Source organism: Stegodyphus dumicola, chromosome 4 (genome assembly GCF_044657685.1).
Source record: "Stegodyphus dumicola isolate Sdum_Otavi_A_Nest chromosome 4, ASM4465768v1".
NCBI lineage: Eukaryota > Metazoa > Arthropoda > Arachnida > Araneae > Eresidae > Stegodyphus > Stegodyphus dumicola.
The window spans coordinates 117893348-117913101 of record NC_140771.1 but is presented as its reverse complement, the minus strand read 5'-3'; the positions used below and the strand labels follow the sequence as shown (position 1 = coordinate 117913101).

General features: G+C 32.7%; 1 protein-coding gene across 1 annotated transcript in view; it reads left to right on the top strand.

Annotated features, from left to right (window-relative positions):
- LOC118195822 (uncharacterized) overlaps nucleotides 1-19754 on the top strand; it is a 59194-nt gene that overhangs the window by 16138 nt on the left and 23302 nt on the right. Inside the window, exon 2 of the mRNA XM_035367158.2 lies at nucleotides 8799-8968. The gene's annotated coding sequence lies outside the window, so the exon portion shown is untranslated. The remainder of the gene's footprint in view (nucleotides 1-8798; nucleotides 8969-19754) is intronic.

Sequence of the window (19754 nt, the reverse complement as noted above, 5' to 3'; positions counted from 1 at the left end):
TGAGAAAGATTTAACACACTGAGTGCCACCATATGAAAAAAATGGTTGGTTTTTGGCCTCTGTGATACAAAGTGTACTGACTTCAACAGTTCTGCATTTTTAGATCATCAATTTAAATTTAGTAAGATGACCTGTAGACATGGCAACATTAGGGCTTATTGTTTAGATCAGGTAGAATACCAGCTCTCCTACATGGCCAGCACTGAAGCAAGTGCAACTAGTAGTCTGCCCCAGGCATCAGAATTGAGGGGCAGTGGCAAAAGTTTTAAAACTGAGAGAGGTATCAAGCAGCAAAAATTAGTGATGGCAGAATTTTTGCAGTTTAAGAGAGGCAGTGGGCAGTAGAGTTCAGGGGTAGCAAAATTTTTAGAATTTAAAGACTTCCATAGATTGCACCAGATGGTTAAAAAACATAACCTAGTCCTTACCACCCCCAGCCACTCTAAGGCCAAAAGTGTGGTACTATCTAACATTAGTACAAGTCAATCAATTCATTTCTGTTGACTTCCATGTAACTCCCTAGCCAGCAAATGTTTGAAAGTGACAGGCAGGAATCTCAGTTAGGGACAAAATTCCCATTTACACACAGCTGCTTCCTTCTGTTATTATTTTCTTCATTCCTAGACTTGTGCATGTAAGGGGATAGGAAGTTTGTTATATTTTATTTATTTATTTATTAGATCATTCAGGATATTGGAAATCTGGGTTTCAAACTTCGTACTGTATTATTTTTTTAATAAACATTTAATAAATATTCTTTAAAATATAATTGTAAAATCATATTATTTTTATGTCTGTTATTTAGACTATAATTAGTTTATATTAGTATGTGTAGATAAGTAAGTATGGACAAAAAATTCTATTGGAGTATTGTATTTCCTTGAATATGAGTGTAGACTTATTTGAACTTGTTAGAATGTTTATCTAGTAATGATGTTTGGCTATTCCACTCATAAAATGATAACCGTTGTCATTTTTTATTTGGTGTGTTAAAGTCTTGTTATTCAGTGAGTTTTGAAAGTGCCCATTTTTTTTTAAGAAAGATTATCGACACTTATTGTAAGTCGGTAAACCTTATCAACATATTTTAATTATTAAATATGTATCACGATACATTAAAAAAATAAAACACTAACAACAAAAAGGAATGCATATGAAAATGGTGGCATTGCTTGAATGAAGAATTATTATGAGCATGGTTGCCAGAAGAATGTTTAGTTGCTAGAGTTTGGCACATTCTGAAAATTTTGTAACTTTTACTAAGATGATTGTGTTACAACATAAATTGCCCATTCCATCAATTTCAAAGCAATATCATGATTCAATCATAGATGTAGTAATTTTCCCTTTATTTATGTCAGTGAGGAGAGAAGCAACTATTGTTCACTGAAGTTTTATGTACCACTGGGGGCCACCTAAAACCATTACTTAATTCATTAATACATAGAATTTGTTTCTATTTGGATACATTCATCCAAATTTGAATGCATGTCACAGTATCCAAACTAATGCAAGTAACCTGTTAGCTAATACTGCTGTGCATATTCGGATACAAATGCTGCTTAATGTGTTAATGTGTTAACAATAAGAAGCTTGAGCTATAGAGGAGTTATGCACTACTCAATAGAAATTTTATTAGTTCCTGATGAGTTGGTAATGGCAGGCTTAATTTCATGCCTTTATACAGTCAAAAGTCGTTAATTCGGATACCCATAATCCGGACCTCAAAGCTACAAACTTTCTGCGCATGCGTCGTGTTGACGCATGCGCGTAAGACCTTTACGGCTGAAAATATGCGTGTGCGCAAAATACGTTTAGGAATGCGCGTATAATATATAACGGACAGTATTGTTGGCAGTGGTGATAAAAGGCAAAGCATATTTTGCTTCCCTTAGATAAAGCTAAGACTAATCTAAATAAAATTCATGCTTTATTCCGTAAATAAAATAAGCTAACACTGTAGCCTTTACATTTAAAATCATTGAGTGAAAGAAAACTAGCATTATGCTAACTCATAATAAGACAAGAGAACAAGAACATTCGTCGATACTGGCGTACATATATATAATACTTGGCCAACCCGCCGATCTTGACGTCATCGGCCAATCAGCGGCAACCACGTTAGCTTACCGCCGATTGACCTCCGATCAAAATTTGCATGTGGAAAACTAAAGCCAACAAGTATAAGCTAAGTTAAAATTATCTAATTCAGTTAATGTTGCAGATTGCGTTGTTCCTTAATCTTCAAATTGGATCCAGCTTATTATTTTTTGCAGACTGTTAGAGTAATTTTATAAAAGTAAGCTTGAACTTTCGATTATGTCAAATAGAATTTTGATATATATTTACTAATATGTAAAGGATCTACAAAGTGAAAGTATGTTTCGAAGTCTATTAAACAAAAAGTGGAATTGCTGCAAAAAAATGGATAAAGGCATATCCTTTGATTATCTAATCATTCCGAAATATGTTTATCAATTTCACGCTGCTCTGCGGGGGGAGGGAAACGACGCGGCGCGCAATGAATTGGAAGTTGATCTGTCAGCACTATCCTTATCTTCAGCGCAGATGTTTTTATTTTATTTGGCTTATAATTCCTTACTAAATGTAGTATTTCATCTCGATGTACTCCGTCTTTGATATGATTTAAATCAAATTCCTCATCTTATAATTCGCTTCTGATAGCGAAGAAAGTGACACAGAGGTTATTGAAAACGAAAAAATTTCGATTGACAAATTAGTTGGTATTCTCGACACAGCAATTATAGGACTTGAACGGCGGATTTTTGTAACTGAACAAGAAATTATATCTGTTTAGAGAATTAAAGAGAAAGTATTATCACATAAAAAACGAAGCAACTTAAACAACTTACATTGAAAGAAATATTTAATAAAGTAAACAAATAAATATTAATATTTTTTTTTTTTTTTTTTTTTTTTTTGTAAATTTTGATACTCTTTAGATCATAATTGTTCTTTATTTCATAAATTACGGTTTCATATTTTTAATTGTATAATTTCTGCATACCATCTTACCAGATTTAAACTGATGATCTGTAATCCGGAATTGCCGAAGTCCCTACGAGTCCGGATTAACGACTTTTGACTGTATTTTACTATTGTGCTGTTGTTTAAAAAATGCATGTCTGAATCCATATCCATTTGCAATTCAAGATACAAAATTCAGTGCTTGCATATATTCCCATCTACTGCAAAAGTTGCAGAGATCCTGCCAAACTTCCAATCAACCACTACAACAGAAATTTGAATGCACAAATTGCTCCCTGTTTAATTAGATAATTACAGATCGCTCTTTATTTAATTATATAATCAACAGATGCATGTTACAAATATAACATAAAAAATGTAAATTTGAACTCAAACTTTTAGATTATTTGACAAATAAATTTATCAAAACTAGCACCAGTAATTTCAGTGGCTAAAATTTTCTAATGGAATTTTAAAATATCAACAAAATTGTCCCTTTATTTATGAACTGGGCACCGTATAAATTATCTCATGTGTGGTGAAACAGTTATAGTAGTTCTGAGAGGATATTCATTTAGAACTCTATGGCTCGACGATACTGAAGCCGGGAAAAGATCCCACCCTCGGCGCATCATATAGGCCAATAAGTCTTCTCTCCGTGCTCAGTAAGATTGCTGAAGCTGTGATCCTAAAAAGAATTCAAAATTTTCTTCAGGACAACAACATCCTCATCCGAGAACAATATGATTTCAGACAGAAACATTCTACCACACACGAACTCTACGGAGTGACAGAGATGATCGCCGAAGGCTTAAAGAATAAACTCATTACTGGAGCCCTCTTTATCGATATTTTGAAAGCTTTTGACTATGTTTGGTTACAGAGGCTCACATGTAAATTAATCACTCTGGGTTTCCCAGATTACATCACAAACCTCATTAATTCCTATCTCAGTGATAGAACATTTGTCGTTCATTATAATATCCACTCTACACGGAAAGTAACTCTTGCTGGCTTGCCACAAGGAAGCTTGCTTTTGCCTACCTTATTTTAAATTTATACGAATGACATCCCACACAACTCACTCACTACACTAGCAATCATTATATGCAGATGATACTGCGATCCTCCACCAAAACGCGTCTATGGTCGCAGTCGTACAAACACTACACATCCATGCACTAGAGTCCTGGATGATTAAATGCAAAATTAAGATCAACGTCGAAAAATCTGAAGCTGTCTATTTCATCATCCGAAGAAACATAGACCTAGACATCATGGTAAAAATGTATGATATCAGCATCCCCTGGGCCAAGCAAGTAAAATACCTTGGTGTCATTTTAGACCAAAGACTCACTTGGACCCCACGCTTAACATATACTTTGAGTAAGTTTCGGGGTACTAAAGCATTACTCAACTCCTTAATTGCCCGAAACTCCGTTTTATCTCTTCAAAATAAAATTCATGTATACTAATCCTTGCTACGTCCCATCATAACTTACGCCTGCCCGGTCTAGGGTTTTGTTTGTGATTCAAAAATGAAAAAAATTCAGCAGAATCAGAATGTCACGCTGAGAAGAATGGCGAATTGCCCCTGGTATATTAGAAATAATGCTATATATGAAGAACTTAATGTAGAAAAAATTAATGTATGCATAGCCAAAATTGCCGAAAATTTTTTTAGAAATATTGAGAAAGTTGATAACCGTTCTATCCCAAGTATGAATTATGACTATGCAGACGACGGAAATAGAAAAAGATCCAGAACAGACTCCGGCACTTAAATTAATTTATTGTTTGAATCATCAGATAGAATTGTGATCTCTTTTAGCCCTGAATCACTTTACTTTTCCCAGTTAACTTGCCTTTTTTTTTACTCTTAGTTAATATATATATATATATATATATATATATATACATATATATATATCTCAATAGATGTTTAGGCCAGCCAAATTATTTCACTCCTAGATCTTTTTACTGCAGATATTTTATTGTAATATTTAATATTTTGTTCTTGTTATTAAATCAACCTACTATGATACGTAAAATTTGCACTTGCCCCGCCCTCTGACCAATTCTTGATTAGCAAGATTAAGCACTCATTTTCCAGGTACACAGTTGGACCACGTGACCCAGTAGCTCCACCCAAGTCACCGGAGAACTTCTACCATCATCCTCCTTTGCCCTGCAGCCATAAAGGTAGCCTGGGACATCTAAGATATGCACTATTGCGACCATTGCAATGACATTATTGCTTGAAATATCTCCAGACATGGGAAGTAACTGACTCGAAGATACGTATATGCGCAGGGCTCATCAATGCTTTTCACGAGATTTATTCTCATTTAAGAACTTTGCCATGTTATGTTAAGGAAGCCATGTCTTACGGCATTATACGCAGGATGAGGCTTTTTAGCCCAGAAGCCTGACACAACTTGCACCGCACCTGAGCCTTAGAACTCTATGGCATGTTCTGCACTGTCCAAACTAATTCGACAAATTAAAATGTATCTAACAGCTGAGGGATTCTGAGAAATGATACTGATTTAAGTAAAAATCAAAGAAATGTTTTTCCGATGGAATCAAGAATTTGCTGTAGAAGTGGAAGAAATGCATAAGAAAAATAGTAATTATTTAGAAAAATGACAAATCGTTATGATATTTTGTCATTAAATTACCCTCTTGGTCATTTTTGATTTTATTATCTTTTGTAGCAGCCTTGTACAGTAGCTTGTGAAATTCATTAACTTTTACAGACTGCTAAGAAATTTAAAACCGATAGCTTGTATAGAAATAACATTAAAAATGCACTTTGCATTCAGTTTCATTTACTAGTAATTAAAAAGGGGAAAAAAAAACTTTTGTTTGTCAGTGAAATTCCATGCTGATCCATCTCATAATTTTTGACAATTTTAGTCTTACTCAAGATATAAGCATCCACGTATTTTACACTTTTCTTATCATTCACTGGAAAGCACTTGCTCCTCTCTTTTACTTAATGCAGTTAGAAATTCAAAATATTCGAAGTAAAGAAAGAATATACTTCTGAATTTTCATACAAATAAAAATTCCTTGCTAGAGTATAGTGCATACTTTATACTGTATTACTTAGATGCTAATGCATTCTATGATCTCTTAATGCATTCATTGTTGGAGTATAGTACATGCTCCTTACTCTATTGCTTAGATGCTAATACATACTATTTCTATAGTATTCTATCTGCTAATGCAATCATTTTTCAAAAAATAAATCCATTTTAAACTACCTTAATAGCTAAAAACCATATCCGTTTTGAATGTGGAGGTAAACTCTGGCCAACTTTCTTCATCATCTTAAGAATCTAAAGATTTAAGAAATTTAATTTTATCACTTAAATGTGAGAAGTCTCGTTTTTCCATACCTTAATTTTTGGTGTTCAAAAAGAAATAATAAAATGAGATGAATAATTATATAATGATAAAATTTAATTTTAATTTACAAAAAAGTATGGAAATTGGTTCTGTAGAATACATAATGGGATTAACACTGTACTGTAGACCTTGGTATATGTCTACTTTGAAATATGTTTAACTTGGCATACATCTTGTTATGACGCAAAAAAAAATTTTTTTTTTTTGGTATATAATATTTGTTTGGAATATAACTCAAGTTTGATGAGTCATGACTATGCACACTACACTTGTTTACTTCTTGAGATAATGCTACAATTCCTCATGAGTTTCAGTTTGCCTGTTGCTACTATTTTGTAAATAACCTACACTATAACTCTGAATTTTTCTAGTGATTTTGCATTTTTTCACAGACTTTTTTTTTTAATTCATTAATTTGAGGAGTACATCCTTGTAGATGGCTACTGTCAAAATTTCAGCCATATTGGATTTGCAGTTTTGCTTTGACCGCATGTAGAAGCGGGCGTGTCCGCGGGTTTTAGAAAATGGAAAAAGAGCAATATCGGTCAGTGATTCCATTCTTGTTTTTGGAAGGGAAATCGCGCAGTGAAATCAAAGAGCGCTTGGATGCTGTGTACGGTGACTCTTCTCCTTCAATGGCGACCGTCAAAAATTGGTTTAACGAGTTTCAACGTGGTCGCACGACAGTTTTTGATGAGCCATGCCCAGGTGCCCCAAAAACGACTACCACGGAGGATAACGTGACAAAAGTCCTTGATCTCATTGGCAGACTGCCGATTGAAGGTGCGCGAGATAGCTGAGACAGTAGGCATCTCAAAAGACCGCGTGGGTCATATCCTGCATGAAATATTGGGCATGAGAAAGCTGTCAGCTCGATAGGTGTCGCGTTTGCTCACTCCCGACAACAAGCGCATCCTTGAGACCACTTCAGAGCAATGTTTGATACTGTTTAAACGCAATCCAAAGGAGTTTCTGCGTCGTTTCGTGACCGTTGACAAAACATAGGTTCACGGGTACTCACCAGAGACCAAGGAACAGTCGAAACAGTGGACTTTACCTGGCGAATGTGCTCCGAAGAAGGCGAAGACTGTCCTATCGGCCGAAGAGGTGATGGCCACCGTTTTCTGGGATTCACAAGGTGTGATCTACATCGACTACCTGGAGAAGGCCAAAACGGTCACAGGGCTCTACTATGCAGAACTATTGGGCCGATTCGACCTCGAATTGCAGAAAAAATGCCCCATTTGGCAAAGAAAAAAGTGCTCTTCCATCATGACAACGCACCAGCTCACACCTCCGCCATCGCCGCGGCCAAATTGGTTGCATTAGGCTACGAACAGCTGCCCCATCCACCGTATTCTCCAGATTTGGCCCCGTGTGACTTCTTTTAGTTTCCAAACTTGAAAAAGTCACTCGCCGGGAGAAATTAGAGTCGAATGAGGAGGTTATTGCCGACACGGATACCTACTTTGCAGACCTCCAGAAAACGTATTTTTCAGACGGGTTAAAGAAGTTGGAGCATTGCTGGGTCAAGTGTATCGAGTTGAAAGGAGACTATGTCGAGAAATAAATTGCCACTTTTCCAAAATTTTCGTCTATCTTTTGTAGGCTAAGTACTTATCGGACTGCCCTCGTATGTAAGCATACATTTCACTCACTGCATTTGTATTTTAGTATTAAACAACAGATCATTTTTCTTTTAGCATTAAACAACATATAATAATTATAATAGTTTTTTTATTTAATGTATTAATTAGTTTCCATTTATTTCTTATTGAAAAAGTTTGTTCAGTATACATCATAGGATCTCGAACACATCCTAGGATCCTTTGCAACTTATTCAAAGGTACCACTCTAGTTTGTAAATTGGAGGTACAAAAAATGTGAGTTGTCTGTAAAGTGTTTTCTGTTTTGGATATTGTAGATTTTAAATTTATAATTTTTTTAAAATTATTTTTTAACTTAAATTTTGTTATCCAATGTTCCTAATTTTTTTTTTTTTCCCCTTTTGGTTTATATGATAAATGCTTGTCTGCTTTGGTCAAAAGTGTAAAGTAGTTAGATTCATTTTATGATTATTTTTCAGAGCTTGTTTATCATTTTTCAGTTAAGAATGTATTATTTTGCTCACATCTGAAGTTTTGTAAGTTTTTTGAATAAGAATTATAATTTGAGAGTTAAGAAGAATATAACTTAAGATAAAGGAGTATGAATCATTTACTAGGATTGCTTTTATTTTATTGTACCAAAATTCAATTCATTTTTGATGTGAGTATACTTCTAAAGAATGTTACACGTTTTAGCCTTTTTCATAATGCTTTGAATTTCTTTTAATATATTTTTATTTCAGCTATAAATTAGTAAATTGTGAATTAATTATTTAAATTTTTTTTCAGGCAGTCGAGAATTGAAAAATTTTCTTTTTGAGATAAAAATATCTGAAAAGATGAAAGTAATCATGTATGAAAGCACAGAATTGTGATGGGCTGATATTCTCTCATCGGACTGCTATCTGCTGATGTTCTTTCTAGGATAAGCTCAAATCTTTACTATGTAGCTGGAACAGGTAACAGTCATTCTGCTGAAAATTAAAACATATTTATATCATATTCCTGTTTTTAAAAATAAACTGCTTAAAATGTCATATTTTATTTAACCTTTTGTATACGGATGGCCAATATATTGGCAGTTGTATTCCCTGTTTGAATGGACGGGGTTGTCCACTTTAATGGCCATGTCTTTTTCCCCCATTTTACAGGCCGAAAAGTGGGGTGAAATGTCAAATTTGACGTCTCTGGGTTTTCAACCACTTATCTCTTTCAAAGATCTCCCTTTTGCAACATAGATGCACCCCTCTGAGAATCCATTAAACTACACAAGAATCTTTGTTGCAAATAGGAGGTGATTTCTTAAAGGGGGGAAAGCGTTCGGTTCAAGATTTCCCGTCTTTTGGTAGCTTTTACTGCTACCAAAGCCCCGGCCTCAAAAGGTTAAGCCAGCAATTTCTAAATAATTAATGGTAAATGTTTCATTATAACCAAAGTTTCAGGAATAATTTTTATACAGTTAAGAATATTTTATAGTATGTGACAACTGAAGCTGGTTTCATAACGTATTTCCTAAAGCATGAGAGTTAATAAGTGAAAGGTAATAAGAATGAAACTGTTTTCTAAAATTTAATAAATTGTTAAAAGTATGATATAAAAATAAAAACTATGTTATCTTCCTATTCTTATGAGTATATATTAAAAAGATAATTTTAGTGTGGGTTAAAATAATAGAAAAAAAAAAAAAAAAAAAAGGAGGGGGTAAAGAAAGATACAAGGTCACCCATATAATTCTTGGTCAGTCATGGTTTAATATTCTTGGTCTAGCTGTTATTGCAGTGGCATGTGTCCTTTTACTGAACTAGGGAAAAGCAAATCTTTAATTGGCGATATTTGAATGTCATTAAAAGATAAGTCTGCAATCATGTGTGAATGTTTCCAAGATAGTTATCACACTACAGCTTCTGCTTTTTGTTTGGTTTGATTTCCATTGCAAAATCAGACAATTTGTGTTCTCTTTTTTTTTTTACATCCTCTAAATTAAAGGTGCTTTATCTTTTTCATTATCACTGCTTTCAGTGTCCACTGATGTTATCAGATCATCCAAGCCTTCATTCATCATTCACGTTTAATTTTTTGACCTTGTCCTTCTTCCATATCTGAAAATCCTTAAAGATAGCACCAGCAAGACGTTGCTGCTGGTGTGAAAAAAGGTAGAAGTCCAAAGGAGCATTATCGAGGCTGTATGTTGGGTGTGACAAAAGATCCCATTTGAGTCCATACAGAGTCCAGCCAGTGAATGCAGACACATGTGGTTTTGCATATCTTGATGGAACATTACATTTTTGCACTGGCAGGATGTCAGTAGAGGAAAAAATTTCAGTATCAAGGAAAAATGTAAGTTCAAAGTTTTTCCTTGATAGCAGCTTCAACCCGGACTAGCATCTCGCTGTACATCTTACTGTCGAGGGTTTTCTTTGTTTCCAGATACTTTTTGTAGATAATACCTCGGCAATGCCACCAGATACAATGCATGATCTTTTTATTAGTCGAATTGTGCTTTGCGATGGTGCTGATGAGCTCACTGGGTGCCGACCAAGCCCCTTTTTGGCCTGTATTGTTAAAGGTAAATACACTTTTCATTACAAGTGACAATCCAGTTAAAAATTTTGTTCTTGCATTGTATATTCGAGCAGATTAGTGCAGGCCTGAACGTGTCTGTCCTTATCTGCTTGAGTCAGCTCATCCGGCACCCAGTGATTGAACTTGTACATCAAGTTTATATGATGCATAGTGCAACTAAGGCCCCGTTCAGACGAGGGCGTAAAGGGCATAAGTGGTTAAAGCCGACCTCTGTTGCCAAGGCAACCAGTCACTGCTACGTCACAGAATCTGGTTTAAGGTTCGTGGCATAGGGTTCCAAGTTTTCAACTTTACGCTGAGTTTGGGATAAGCGTTGACCAATCAGAGCGAAGCTAAAACAAAGCGGCTTTCTTTAGGCGATTTCCCTGTCACATCGAAGGCGAAGTTTTTTTTTAATATGGTAAGGTTCATCGTATCCGAACGAAATAAAGGGTTGATCTCGCAAGAAATCTACGATGATGACATGCATTTTTTAATGAGTTTTTCAATTTATATTGAAAAATATAGATGAAACTTGTAAAGCGAAAGTTAAGCTCAGGATTATGCATGCTGTGTATGATCCTGTAGGTGATTGATCCCATCCAATATTTTTCATTTTATTATGAAAATTCTTTAAAAAATGCATGCTTGCAAAAATTTTATTTTTTCTGTGTAAATTATTAATATTACTTTCTTTCTGTCTATAATTTTAAATATTTTTTTCCTGTTTAATTATTTTTGTATTTAAGAATAAATTTATTAAAAAAGCTGGAAATATTGTACTGCTATTTGCTTCAAATGCTGATTTTCTTTCCAAACAAACTTCATGAATTAATTTTACTAAAACATCAAATCAATATCAAGAATCTGCTGTTTTTCTTAAACAGTAAAAATATTACTTAAAAAAAAAGAAAAAAAATTATTTTCACTTATTTAAGAATAGTCACAATAGTCAATTCAATGGTGTAAGCTTTGTATAAATAATAAAAGATTAATCTTTTGAGAAAATGCTCTTATGAATTCCAAGAAAGAAAAAATGTAGTGAAGTATCCTTAAAACAGTCAAGAGTCTAGACAGTTTTCTCTCCTGTTGAAGTTCTGTTCTGTTTTTTAATTATGTTCTCCATGAAAGGAATTTACTTTTAATGAAACTAAATAGCACACATAATTCATAACATGGACTATAATTTAATGAATAGTATTTGTTATTATTATCCACTCTTTATTACTATCATTTGAATGGAATTTTGATCATTAAAGTCATGCTATTTCTCTGGTAGAAATTTCTGGATAAGGTATGAATCTTTATAATTTTGATGTATTTGAAGACTTGGGTACCTAAAATTTGTCAATGTGAAATTACTTTTGAGATTTGGTCGTAAATAGAAATGACAGCATATGTTGAAATTAAATTCAGGGGTGCGGCTTATACATGCAAATTATTAGAAATAAGTGTATACAAACAGCTGGCAACACTGCAAAATGTATTTAATGATTGAGCATAAAATACATTGTTGGGTGAACGTTTCCTAGTATTGTACTAGTTGTGGTTGCTGGTTATTGTGACCATTTGTGGGATACTAGTACTAGTGATAATTGATACTAGTAGTGGAGCAAACTACTATAAGTGATCGACAGGGACAGTGAATAAGGAGTGCTAAGCACACATGTTTCACTGTCATAGAAACATGTTCCTTTTGATTGAAAATTAATAATAATAATAATAATGTATGGTAAGTACTGTTTTTAGCTTAACTGCTTTCACACCTGCGAAATGGAAAAATATTATATACAGGCTATCTGTTAGTTATCCTCAAGATTTTTTTTAATTAGGCATATTTAGAATATCATATTTCTCCTAAGAGAAATTATATATAAAATTTGAAGAAGGTTGTTTTATATATATAATTATGCATGTGTATGTTTATAGTATAGAGAGTACTACAGTACAATGCAGAAATATTCCATACTGCTTTGCACAGAAATATATGTGCCAACCAAGTATTGGTCTTTCAAAAAAATCTCTCTCGACCATTTTGTTCATTTTAGTTTTTTACCTTCTTCCGTTGTCTCTTGGCTAATGAGAAGGGCAGATAAAAGATCATTCTGTTGAGCCAGTAAAACTTTGTGGCGAGCTGAAAAAGCCATGACACAATGAAAAAAACAAGCAGAGCGAACGCGGGAAATCAATTGAGCAGGAGAACAGCGCAGGAAAGTTGTAGACATTCCAAGCATGTGCAAATTTAGCTTCTCTCATTGGCCACTGCTTACACCTCGTTCTCGCAGGTGTGAACAGGTCTCCCGTATTTTATGCCCTTATGACTATGTCTCTATGCGCTTTACGCCCATGTCTGAACACACCTTAATACACATGGCACTAATGTCTAGCTCCTTAGCAAGCTCTCGAGTGGATGCATACTGATCTTCTTCCACAGGTTCTCGCAGGCGGGCCTCATCAACATCATTAGGATGGCTAGAGCTCTCTGCTTCTTGAATGTTATAGTCCTTATTTTTGAATTTTCAGTTACTGAAGCTATATGCATGATTTGGGAAAATTCTGTAGCTGACTTTTTGTAACAGAACTGGAAGTAAATAATTGTTCTAATCTGGTAGCGAGATAATTCCGTTTCAGCCACGTTGTACTTAATGATAACAATATTTTTTTTCAAATTTCACAACACAGTGTTCTAAAGCAAGTCTGTTTCATTCAAATGCCAAAAATTGTTTAACAAAATATGATTAAACACGGTAATGCAAACTGTATTGCGCAGACAATATTTGTGATAGTGGGGAAACTCATTAAAATCTGATACTTTGCTGAAGAGAATATTACTTTGCTAAATACTTTGCTGAAGAGAATATTAGAGAAATTTATGTTGATCAAAGATCCTTTTCATTCTCAAGATGAAGAGAGTTTAATTAGAGGTTTTGGATTTCTATTAAAATTGAATATTCAACTTTAAGGATCCTCATTCCCTTTGCAACATTCTGTTTATGCAAAGCTTAATTTTCTTGTTATTGAAGGTTTCTTTTATTTGTATGGTTTCTTATCAATTAAAATTGACACACTTTTTCACTAAAATGTTGTTTTTATTTCTGTGCCTAATTAACTTTATGGTAGAAATATTGTAACAGGGACGGTATGAAAAAATAATCAAGCTGTAAGTGTGCCACATACTGAAAAAGTTTGGGAAACTCTGATCTAAACATCTGCCTTTAACCCGTGAGTGGCGTAGGTAGGAAAAAATGCTGTAAGTGTACGGGTTGGGTCTGTAAGACCCAATATACTTTACATCAGATATATTGTACTCACATCATTTTTAAGTTAAAGCAACTTTATCTTAGTTACACATATTTATGACACTAAAATCCTAAAATAGATCAAGAAAATAAATTTTTATATTTTTGTAAACTTTTTTCTCAACAAAGGTATTTTTTTAGCCGTTATAGTGAACTTTAACACAAAACAAGATATTTAAAATAAGATGAGCATTTGGATAAAGGTATTTTCTATTGTTGATGAATAGCTGACTCAAAATGATGATTCATATTCAATTTTTACATTAATTATAAAAAAACCAGTGTGCTTTAAACAAAGGTATATTTTGCACTGCTAACACATGTATTGAGTTTTCTGTCCTTATAGTGGGCACATTATCGCCTTTTTATGGTTTCATTTCAATGTTCCAACTCTATAACTATTCCTGACAATTTTTGTGCAGCAATATGTATGTTCCTTGGAATATTTTTTGACATTGCTCTTTCTTTTACATGGTCTTCTGTCAAATTGAACGTAAGTTTTTTAAAAATGTTCTTCTGTTTTTGGCTTCAGCCTTATCAGGTGCATTTGATTTAAAAAATTAAATACTAATTATAAGCTGCTGCATAGACTAGGGCTAAGGCTAGGCATAAAGGCTAAGCTGCAAGGGCATAAAAATGACCATTGATCAATTTTTCGTGTTTTGAACAACATAATAAAATGCCACTTCAACACCACCTTTTGTTTCATTACAAAAAGTTATGATTTCAGGTTTCTTCTTGTCATCCATACTTTTGTCAATTGTGTCACCATGATGCATGGATGACAAGAGGATCACTGTTGTACCCTGCTGTGGTACATATGAAACTAAAGTCATATCATCTTGGAATTCGAACAAACTCCTCAAACAAAGGTAGTGCTGTGGCCAGATCATAAGGCTTATTCAGATTTAAATTTTCGTGAAGTTCTCCAATTACATAAAACAGAATTGAATACTAAACAATTGTTTAAATTCTAAAATTTAGTAAAATAAAATAAAATTTTGAAAAAACATATTTGGGCGGATTCGGTCTCACAGACCCAAAACTATTAATACGATGAAATAACTCCTGCATGAAATAATGAGCTTTGTTGGCAATGCACATGCTAAATGATGTACTAAAGATAGGTAGGTAGATGGAACATCATCAGTACAGAATGCTGTCATCTGTCTGAAATAATAAAAAGCGCATTTGTGTTGGTCTCACAGACCAAACACGTGCACTGGTGGGTTAAAGCCTTACAGTTTACAAATATAAAAAAATATTGTGTATATAATTACAGAGCATATTATATCTTTATTTAACAATGATTAATGTGCCCTGAGCAGTTTATTCTTAAATTTCAAAATTTTTATTATTCCTAAAACTTCTGTAATGAATGAAAGAATAGTTATGAGGAAAAATAAAGCATCAGTTTATTTTGCATAATGTAACAATAATAAATGAAAGTGTAGGAATAATCTTCTGTACATGGTACACTTGGTGCAGTAGATACATTGGTTATTCTAAAATGTCCAATAAAGGAATCGCAAATACTCACCTTCAAGTTTCTTCTTCCATTATCTGTAAATGAGTTTGTAGATGGCAAATATCTTCTTTGTTTAAATCTAAAATCCATCAGAATTTACAACAGTGATCTAATTTTGAAGCACGTTTTAGAACATTTTACAAAATATGTTACTTACTCAAAGATATGGCTACATTTTGAAATCAAAACTTATAGTCTGTTAAAGTCACAGTTACAGAGGTAAGAGAAGGTTTGCAATACTAGTGTATTATTCACTGCTGCAGTTAAAATATATCTGAACATTCCAGCTGCAGGTTAAGAACAAACAGTGTTTATAAATGTAGTTATTCATGGCTTAGTAAATGTTCACATATTTTTATTTCCATACAGCTAATGATAAAATTTGTCTGAATTTAATGATTTATGACTTTAAAGTCTCTGCATCTCACAGTGTAGAAAGAGTCTAAACTGAGTGTTATTCATGTTAAAGTTACAGGTGAATGAAATAATTTTTCACAAAATATTTAAGATAGGTGTTCTCCCTCAATAGAATAATACTCGTAAGTTCCAAAAATGGCTCTATTGCTAATAAGTTTTAAAATTGCCCTTTACAAAATGCAACAAATTAAAGGAGAGTTCTAAGCCACAAATTTATGATTTATAGAAGTGTATGAAAAATTTTGTAGTGCTGATTTAATTTTTATGTCTGTATTTAGAATAGTAAATTTTGTGTTTATCTAAAATGTACTTTTAAATTCCAAAACTTAACATTTTGAATGAGACTTCTGCTTGAACATCCTCCTTTAGTGCAGTCAACTCTTTTTATGTTATAATATCAAGGTCAGATGTAGTTCAGCAATTTTATGAGCCATATTAGTGCATTCAAGTTTTCTGTGTCTTGGAAACAAAAATAATTTTTCTCCTACCTAATTTGCAAGCAGTTTGTATATAGAAATATATTTTCTGAGGAAGTTTTGCATTCTTTATATATATTTGGAGGGGGGGTGTATGTTTTCTTGTGTCCCTGCATTTTACTTTTTTATATTGTAATTTTTCCATAAATTTATGCATTAAAAATATTGATTTTTAAATGTGTTAAATTATTTTTTTGCGTGTTTTTTCAAATGTTTATTTTATATGACTTCTTCCTTATTATGTAATACAGCTTTATATCAATAAACAATTAATTCTCAATTTTATTCATAAATTTGTTTTGTAATCAATGGGATTTTCATTATTCCAATCATTTTTCAGTGCACGTTCAGCTATCGACTCCCTGATATCCTTTTAAAATTTCATTGATTCCCAGAGAGACTTAATGATTGATAAACATCAGAGAGCATACTTTTCAGAGTCATTTAATTGTGTTCAGCTTTTCATGCAATTTTGTTAGGTTAGCGCTGGTTGAAAGGGGAAAAAAGAAAAAAAATCTATGTATTAATGAATATCGGTATTAATTAAAAATGACTTCTATTGCTTACTTGAGTTACCCAAATCATAGTGGGGCCATAATAAGCTTAAAAGAAGGCCATAAATCAGAAAAAAATAGAAAATAATAAATTGTGCATAGAGCTAACTCCATATGTAGTAAAAATCAAGAAACTGCATTTCAAATCTGCTCCCATGGCTTTTCTGCTTCTTCCGTTGAATTATTAAAGGTTGAATGATGCATTAAAGTTTTATGACCATACTAAATCTTTTATTCATTTTTTTTGGTGTCTCGGCATTTGAGAGCAAAATAAACAAGTGATTAATAATTATCTGATAAAACTGCTTACTACTAGTGATAAATTTAATTGGCAAGGGCATTTTAGAGCATTCGATTTTCATTTTGCAGTATTGAGTTCCCTTGATTGAGCTCATGGTCTAAACTCAGTTATTACGAAGAAAAAATTGAAAAGACATTCTTGTTGGGAGAAATATTTATTAATAAAATTCAACCAGAGAAACACAGTGATTGCTCTGAAGCTTTAATAATTTCTTTAATATTTCAAAAAGACAGTGCAAGCCTTAGCAGTCTCAAAGCCTGGTTTTATGATAAATACTGATGTGCATTATTTCCCACCATGTAATTTTACTTTATCATTATGTAATAGCAGTTTGATTCCAGTTAGTTTGCATAACAGGGTATTTCTAATAAATATTACTGACATTTTTCTGTGTCTTAATTTCTAAGGTTTCAAAAAAGTTAATCTGTTTTTATTTTATTAAAGAAAATTTTTCTTTCAGCAGATTGACCACTATGGTAGGGTACGAACTGCAGAAAATTTGATCAAAGATCCCATCCCCCCTCTTATCTAATCCAAGAACTATGCGATCTTTTCTGTCCCCTGTTTCTTTACCAAGAAGATTGGGCGCTACAAAAAATCATTTATCGCCATCAATGAGACATTTTATTGAGACTGCAAGCCTCTATTTTCGTTTATCAATATTGTAATAATTGTGCGTACAAAACAAATATTAATTTAAAGTCAAGCATGTGCTAAAGTAAAAATGAATTTCTTTTACACTCATTTTAAAGTTTTATGATGCTTAAAAGAATGATGAGCCAGATCTATTTTATTCCCTGTAAGAATTAAAAACTTTCCAAGTTGTAGATTTTAGTCGCTGTACATATATCAGTTTCGAATAATAAAATTGATAATTAATGACATACACAAAACTGATACATAATCAACCTATCAAATATCGGATTTGTAGCGCACCTTAAATAAGTTTCTTGTCTAGATAAATATTAACAAATCTTCTTAGATAGCAGAATGGTTTTAACTTTCAAATTTACCATTTTAGGTAAACAGTTCTAATTTAATTTAAACAACTCTCTTTATTAAATCTAAAAATTGGATTTCTTAAGTGGTTCTAAATTCACAGTAATATTATTGCAATATATTGCCTTGGTAGGCTTTCGATTTTAGTCATTTTTAACTTTCTTACAAATTTCATATTTTAATACTAAAAACGTTTAAATATTTATTCTGTTTTCCAGTTACTCTACCTGATGTACTTTGGCATACATTTAATTTATAATGCATATTTAGTTAATAAATTCATAATTATGAGCGGCTGCAGAATTTTCAAAATTAACCAAAAAAATCGAACTCCCTTATATTCATATCTTGAGATTTTCAGTTCCCATTTAATCCATTCCTTTTCCACATATTATTGCACTGTATTCAAGTTTTCATGTATGTAGAATTTATATATTTTGTATTGCATTTGTGCCAATTTATATTTAAATGATCATTTTTGCAAATTCTTGTATCATAACTCTAGTTAACAGAAGATGTTTCTAACACCTTGGTAAAGTTTAATCTTCAGCACGCAGCTCATTTTCCAACCTGGTTTTGTGCTGAATTATTTGTAAAATTAATTATTTGAAATTATTTGTTAACAAAGATGGTCGCTAAATTATGCTAATAATATTTCTAACTGTTGTAATTTATAATACGAGGAGTTCATGTAATTTCTAATAGAATTCATTTATATTTTTTTCAGCAATATTGAAATTAATAGCAGATATTGATAATGTTATACATTTAGATTACAATTATTTAGATTGTCATTGCCTTCTTAGCTGATGCTTTTATGCTACATTCCTAATATTTCGTAATGACATACAGATAAGTTTAACTCATTCACCAAACATGTAAATCTCTAATTCAGCCCACTTTTGTTCTTACGTGTGCTGTATCTTCTATTTTCTTTAATATATTGTTCAGCCTAATTTCAAAAGGTCTTATAATCAAGCGGAAAAGACACTAAACATTCGTAGTTCAACCCGAGTTTCTTAATCCCAGAAATCTCCCAGTTATATAATAAGCTTGAATATTCTGGAAAGTACTGGTCTAAGGGAAAGATCCTGAATTGCAGAAAGTTAATTAAAGGTTGCTGATTCGCATAGAGCAAAGCCATCCTATTTTTTCATATTTTACATATATATATATATATATTCATATACTTTTGGTGTGGCCGATTGCAACCAAAAATAGGGAGGTGCACATCTACATGTTATAGCAATGCTACAAAATTTCAGCATTTTGAGGCTGCTCGTTTTTGAGTTATGAGAGATACATACATACGTACAGACACCATGGGAAAATCTATTCTAATAATTTATTCTAAATCCATTGTAAATCAGTTTTATAATTCATTTGGGGAAATAGAGTACTTTATTCTGTCCTTACATACAGATGTCACGCAAAAACATCATTAAATTGCATTTGATAGCGGTCAAAAATGGATATTTTCGTTGAAATATGGTACCCAAAATTTTTCGTGATTACCAATACTTCATTTACAAGGAAGTAAAAAGTATAAATTAAAACGACCCGCTAATGTTAATCAGATATTTCAAAGTATATTACACAAACTTTTGCA